Genomic DNA, 6556 nt, shown 5'->3' with positions numbered 1-6556 from the left:
AATTACATTGTACAGTCTACATCTACAGTTTAATCAGGAAGAAATGCTTCAGCAAAATGTCTTTTCAGGCACCCCTTCCAACTTTCCAAGCTCAAAGCTTCCATCCCTCTCTGGTTTTCCAGGGCTCAGGCACAGAGGCAGGCAATTGAGATGCACCAAGAATACTTGGGACATGGCTGAGCCATTTCAAAGCCAGTGTCTTCACTGAGGGTAGGGGAGGCCAGGGGATTGTCAAGGGCAGGAAAAAAAAAAAGAGAGACATATGTAATACTCTTTGTAATACTTAAAGCAATAAAACAATAAAAAAATAAATTTAAAAAACAAAAAAACACAAAGCCAGTGTCTTCACAGCTGGCCTCCCTGGCTGTGGAGCTGGGAAACCTTTTGTACATTTAGTAAATCAATGGTACTTTGTTTTCCTCCTGGTGGGCTTGGGAGCACTGGCCTACTGATGTGACAGAGCTCAGCCTCCTCACCTCTGGATTTCCTGCCTTGGATCTCCAATCTGAAGACAGGGTCTGATATCCTTAAAGATCCCCACTCATTCCCCAAGCCTCTGGCACCCGCTCTTGGTTCCAAGATTCTCTTCCCTCTGCTCTCTACTCTATGAACTGAGCAGCTTTGCTGAGTCTTTCATTCAACAAGTATTTACTGAGTGCCTACTAAGTGCTAGTCATTGTTCTAGTCCGTAAGGATCGAATGGTGACCAAAATAAAGACCCTTCTTCTGGGCAGCTCTATTTCACTGTTTGCAGAATCGAAATCCAAGACTGAGCTTATAGCCAGTGCCTTTGCTCACATGTACATTCCTGGTGGGGGAAGTGAGGGGCCAGGGGCCCCACTGGGCGAGGTGGGTGGGGATCTCACAGAGTGTGTACTATAGAGTGATAGCAGACAAGACAAAGGAGAGCAGAGCGGAATGCTATAAATAAAGAGCGACTGGAAGAAGGCTCCTTCACCAAGGTAGACCAAATAAGGCCTGGAGTGGAAGGAAGGTGATCTGCCTCCTCTGCCCCTCCCGCACCTCCCCTCCCCGGCATTGTGTCTGCTTTGTCTGGGCTCTGTCACCACCCTGATCAAGTGTCAGGCCCGAGCAGGGGCTGTTTTCTGTGAACATGCCAGCGGGAGTTCAGAGAAAAAGTTGCTAAAATTACTATCAGGAATGGGGGGAGGAGAGGCACGCTCAGGCAAGTTAGAGGAGACCCCGTTGTGGAAAGAAGCCCCCAAATCCGAAGGAATGGGAACAGGAGAGGGGCAGGAAGAGGCAGGGGGCTTGGCCCAAGAATGAGGCACCAGTTGTCTGTGCACATGGGAGAAGGCACCCACCCTGGATCAGGGCTGAGCACTCCTATTTGCCTGCCCCCAGATTCCCTGACCTTGGGGGGACCCCAACCCTGGCTCCACATGAGCCTGGGATTAGGACTTGAGCTTTGTGCCTGTCTCAGGTTTCCCTTTACAAACAGCTGCTCCTTCTTGTCATTTCTTTTGTCTTTCTCCTGGCTCCAAAATCTACCCTTCTACACCCGCCCTCACTCCCTAGTCCAGAGTCTCTGCTCTCCCACAGATAGTGGACAGCTGGAAATGTGGGGCCAGGGGCTGAGGCTGGCCTAGTTTTGCTGGGGTGTTTGGGAAGGTGGATCTTGCCATCAGGGAGTGTTTGGAGGAGCACAACTTACCCCAAAGGAGGCTTTGTGGACTTGGTCCGTTGGATCCAGGGCTGGAAGCCTCGGAGGGCATGCCTGATGAGCTTTGGGGTCAGTCACAAAGATTCACTCCATTTTCCAGCTGTGTGGTTGAGGTCAATCACAGAACTTCTCTGAGTCAGTTTCATCATCTGTAACATGGGGATAGTCATATTTCTCTCCCAGGGCTATAAAGACCACCAGAGTTTGTATAGGTAACAGGTCCAGCACAGCCCCAGGCACACAGTGGGCCCTCGCTAGGTAGCAGCTTTATTGTTAGGAACACAGACCTCTCTGCAGGTGGGTAGGGCAGCTACAACGCTGTAAGTTCTCTACCCCACATCTCCCTCAGCCCCACTACATCAACTTGGCTCAAGGGATGGTCTGGGCCAGGGTGGAGAGAGACTCGGCAATCCTGTGGTCTCTTTTGCCCAGACTGTGGCCGCCTCTGGGAACATCATGGCCAGCAGGCCAAGTCCTCAGGCTGTCCCATGCTCAGTTTAGGCCCACATCCCCTGAGGCTGGGAGTGGTGCCACTGCCCGAGTGCAGGCCATGGACGAGGCCTCATGACAAGCCAATGAGCTGAGCTGAGGTCCACCCAGAGTTGCCCAGGCTAAGTGGTGACATTCGCCAAGGACATCTGACAAGGTAGAGGCTGCTTGGCCAGTAGACCCCACCAGTAGCAAGATATGTCTGTGTGTGTCCTGGCTAAAGTTCTTAGGGATCCTAAGTGGAGTTGCCTGGGGAGCTGGACTGGCCTTAGGAAATGGGAGTTGGGTAGTGGAGGGGAGGAGATTAAACTGAAGCCCTCAGACATGGGAACCATCCCTGGGCTGGAGCCAGACGCAGAATACAGAGGGGCTAGCAAGCTCTGGGAGGAGACTGGCCAGGGTATTGTGATGTGAAATAATTGGACAGACTGAGAAATAGCACCTGCTAGGTGACTCAATCTGGAGCCCTGCACACTGCTCTCTCTATTTTGGGCCTCCACCTGAGGACCAGCTCACGGCATCCCTGTGCTGCTGGGCCGAATCAGCCTGGGATATGGAAAGACCATGGGATTTACTAGGGGTGAATGGGGAATTGCTCAGTGAGGAGCCAAGAGGCTGAGTAATCAGGAGCACCCTTCCCAAGGGGAGAAGTTCTGTACCTCATTCCTTTCTTCAGAGGCCCCACTTCCTTAAGCAGGCCTCCCTGGGACCATCGCCTGTCTCCCTGCCTCTACCCCCATCATAAATGCAGGCATACAGATATGCATACGTCTCTGCATAAAGACCTATAACATACAGTCTCAGCTACCTTCTGTAGCCAGTCTTAAGACAGAACATTGGTGTTTGGTGAACTTGCCAGGAGTGCCTCCCTCCCAGCTTCCAGCCTACCTCATTCTTCTTCCCGCTGCCCAGCTGGGTCCCAGTCAGTTCCTAATCAGATCCTTTGCTGACCGTGCTGTGTGCCCAGCTCTGTGGGGGCCACAAGAGGATCACATGGCTTCTGACTCCCAGGCATTCCCATCAGCTCAGGAAGCCACAAGTAATGCAGTGGAAAGCAAGGGAGGATGGTTCAGGCTACACGGTGTGGTCCGCATCCAAACAGCTCAAAGGCAGAGAAGCTCTTGTTCAGTGTGGGCTGAACAGGCAAAAGTGTCTAGGTGGGTACCTCAGCTGGGGCTTGAAGGGAGGAGGGCAGGGCTTTGAGAAGCACTGGGAATGGAGTGTGGCCTAGGTGGTCAGAATCACAGCATGGCCAAAGGCATGGCAGGGGAGGGCATGCTGAGGTTCGTAAGGACCCAGAGGACATATTCCTGATTGAACCATGGGGTCTGGAGATTTCAGGTGGGGCCACATTGTAGGAGAGGAGAAAGGGAAGGGCTGTTCATAGGTGGAGAGCCTTCCTGTACCAGGTACCATGCATATTTTCTCCCTTAATGCTCGCATTTGCCTGTCAATTAAATTGCATTTTATGGTTGAATAACGCGGTCCAGAGGCTAAGATGTTTGTTCAAGATCAAGCAGCAAGAGTGGTGCTGGGATTCAAACCCAGGTCTGTCTTGCTCCAGAGTGCTTTCTACTGGCACTACTATGTTTCCCAGACTAGCAAAATGGCCACCAATATCCTGGAGGCAGTGAAGCACGACTAAAGCTCTGGATCAGGGGCAAGCACTGTGAGGCTGTGACAGCAGTTTTAGGGGCCTCACGGGAGTACTGTTGGGTGCTTTGGAAGAGAAGAGTCTGGAAGCAGGGGGACCCTAGAGAAGGACAGAATAGCAATCAAGGTCAGGAGGAGGATGTGGCTAGCAGATGTGAAGAGGAAAGGGCAAATCTGGAAGGATTTTTAAGGAAGAGAAAAACGCTTTGCTACAGACTGGACATGGGAAATGAAGAAGGAAGACTCATGACTTCATGATGTTTGGCAAGGACAGGGATGGTGGCAAAAGGGACCCAGCTCTTAGGCAGGCAGCAGGAAGGACCAAGTGTTCGGTTGGGGGGAGTTGGAGGTAACAATGGGGCGTGTGATGGAAGATGCTTTGCAACCTTGTAGGAAGTTGGAATTACGGGTCTGGCAGGAGGCTGCTGAATGGGACTGCCTGCCTCAGGGACAGCGGAAGAAGCCATGAGATCGGAAAGAAGAAGAAAAGCTCGAGGAGGTACACATGGTACCAAGCTAGAATGAAGAGACAAGCATAGAGAATGAAGACGGTGACTCAAAAGAGCTAGGGAACATGAGAAAAGGGCCGTTTCCTAGAAGCCAGAAGTGTTTCAAGAGGAACAGGTGGCTGTAGTGTCAGATACCAAAGAAAGACTTCGTGTCAGGGAGACGGAGAAGAGAAAATCAAATGATCTGGGAGCAAGCACCTTCTATAGAGTCCCAGGGCAGAGCCAGGCTGCAGTGAGGTATTAAGAAAAGGATGGAGTCTCAGCGCGCCTTCCAGCCCCGCCGCCTCCCTGCGATCGGTTCCTTGGACCCCCCCCTCCACCCCCCCGCCCCCCCCCCCCCCCCGCAGCATGGCCCCCAAACGCAAGCGCAGCAAGCGAAGAAACCTAAAGTGCCTCCAGCCCCGAAGCCGGAGAAGAAGCCGGCCCCTCCGGACGGGCCGAAGGGAGAAAAAGAACAGCAAGAAGCGATTGAACATATTGATGAAGTACAAAATGAAATAGACAGACTTAATGAACAAGCCAGTGAGGAGATTTTGAAAGTAGAACAGAAATATAACAAACTCCGCCAACCATTTTTTCAGAAGAGGTCAGAATTGATCGCCAAAATCCCAAATTTTGGGGTAACAACATTTGTCAACCACCCACAAGTGTCTGCACTGCTTGGGGAAGAGGATGAAGAGGCGCTGCATTATTTGACAAGAGTTGAAGTGATAGAATTTGAAGATATTAAATCAGGTTACAGAATAGATTTTTATTTTGATGAAAATCCTTACTTTGAAAATAAAGTTCTCTCCAAAGAGTTTCATCTGAATGAGAGTGGTGATCCATCCTCAAAGTCCACTGAAATCAAATGGAAATCTGGAAAGGATTTGACGAAACGTTCAAGTCAAACACAGAATAAAGCCAGCAGGAAGAGACAGCATGAGGAACCAGAAAGCTTCTTTACCTGGTTCACTGACCATTCTGATGCAGGTGCAGATGAGTTGGGAGAAGTCATCAAAGATGACATTTGGCCAAATCCATGACAGTACTACTTGGTTCCTGACATGGATGATGAAGAAGGGGAAGGAGAAGAAGATGATGATGATGATGATGATGATGATGATGAAGAAGAGGAAGGGTTGGAAGATATTGATGAAGAAGGGGATGAGGATGAAGGTGAAGAAGATGAAGATGATGATGAGGGGGAAGAAGGAGAGGAAGATGAAGGAGAAGATGACTAATGAACACTGATGGATTCCAACCTTTTTAATTTTCTCCAGTCCCTGGGAGCAAGTTGCAGTCTTTATTCTTTTTCTTTTTTTTCCCCCTCTTGTGCTCAGTCGCCCTGTTTTTGAGGTCTCTTTTCTCTCCTTTACACCATGGTTCTCACCTTATTTGGGGGGGATGTACCTGAGCAGAATACAGTGGGGAAAAGAATCTTTGCCCCTTTCTGTTCCAAATTCATTTTTATCCCTTCCCGTCTCAAGAAAAACTTAATGGAATCAACACCACCATGCTCTGTGGGAAAAAGAAAAACCTTCTGCTCCCTTAGCTCTGCTGGGAGCTGGAGGTGGCTAGGCCCCTGTGTAGTAGTGCATAGAATTCTAGCTTTTTTCCTCCTTTCTCTGTATATTGGGCTCAGAGACTACACTGTGTCTCTATGTGAATATGGACAGTTAGCATTTACCAACATGTATCTGTCTACTTTCTCTTGTTTAAAAAAAGAAAAAATTTTTTAAAAAGGGGGGGCATTATAGAAAGTCAACAAAGGGTGGGTTTGAGATGTTTGGGTGGGTTAAGTGGGCATTTTGACAACATGGCTTCTCCTTTGGCATGTTTAATTGTGATGTTTAACGGACATCCTTGCAGTCTAAGATGACACTTCTAAAATAAAATTCTCTCCTAATGATGACTTGAGCCCTGCCACTCGATGGGAGAATCAGCAGAACCTGTAGGATCTTATTTGGAATTGACATTTCTCTATTGTAATTTTGTTCTGTTTATTTTTAAATTTTCTTTTTGTTTCACTGGAAAGGAAAGATAATGCTCGGTTTTAAACGTTAAAAGTGTACAAGTTGCTTTGTTACAATAAAACTAAATGTGCAAAAAAAAAAGAAAGAAAGAAAGAAAAAGAAAAGGATGAGTGAACAGGAAGTGGAGGCAGTGGGTGTAAACCATGCATGTGAGGAGCTTGGCAGTGAAATGAACGAGATTAGACAGCAGCTAGAAGGGGAACAGG

General features: G+C 49.0%; 1 pseudogene; it reads left to right on the top strand.

The window, feature by feature from the left end:
• Window positions 1-3421: 3421 nt before the first annotated feature.
• LOC118672185 lies at window positions 3422-6053 on the top strand (annotated as a pseudogene).
• Window positions 6054-6556: the final 503 nt, after the last annotated feature.

The sequence above is a fragment of the Myotis myotis genome, unplaced genomic scaffold (genome assembly GCF_014108235.1).
Source record: "Myotis myotis isolate mMyoMyo1 unplaced genomic scaffold, mMyoMyo1.p scaffold_m19_p_1, whole genome shotgun sequence".
Lineage (NCBI taxonomy): Eukaryota > Metazoa > Chordata > Mammalia > Chiroptera > Vespertilionidae > Myotis > Myotis myotis.
The sequence above is the reverse complement of the archived record's forward strand: the minus strand, read 5'-3'. Positions and strand labels throughout refer to the sequence as shown.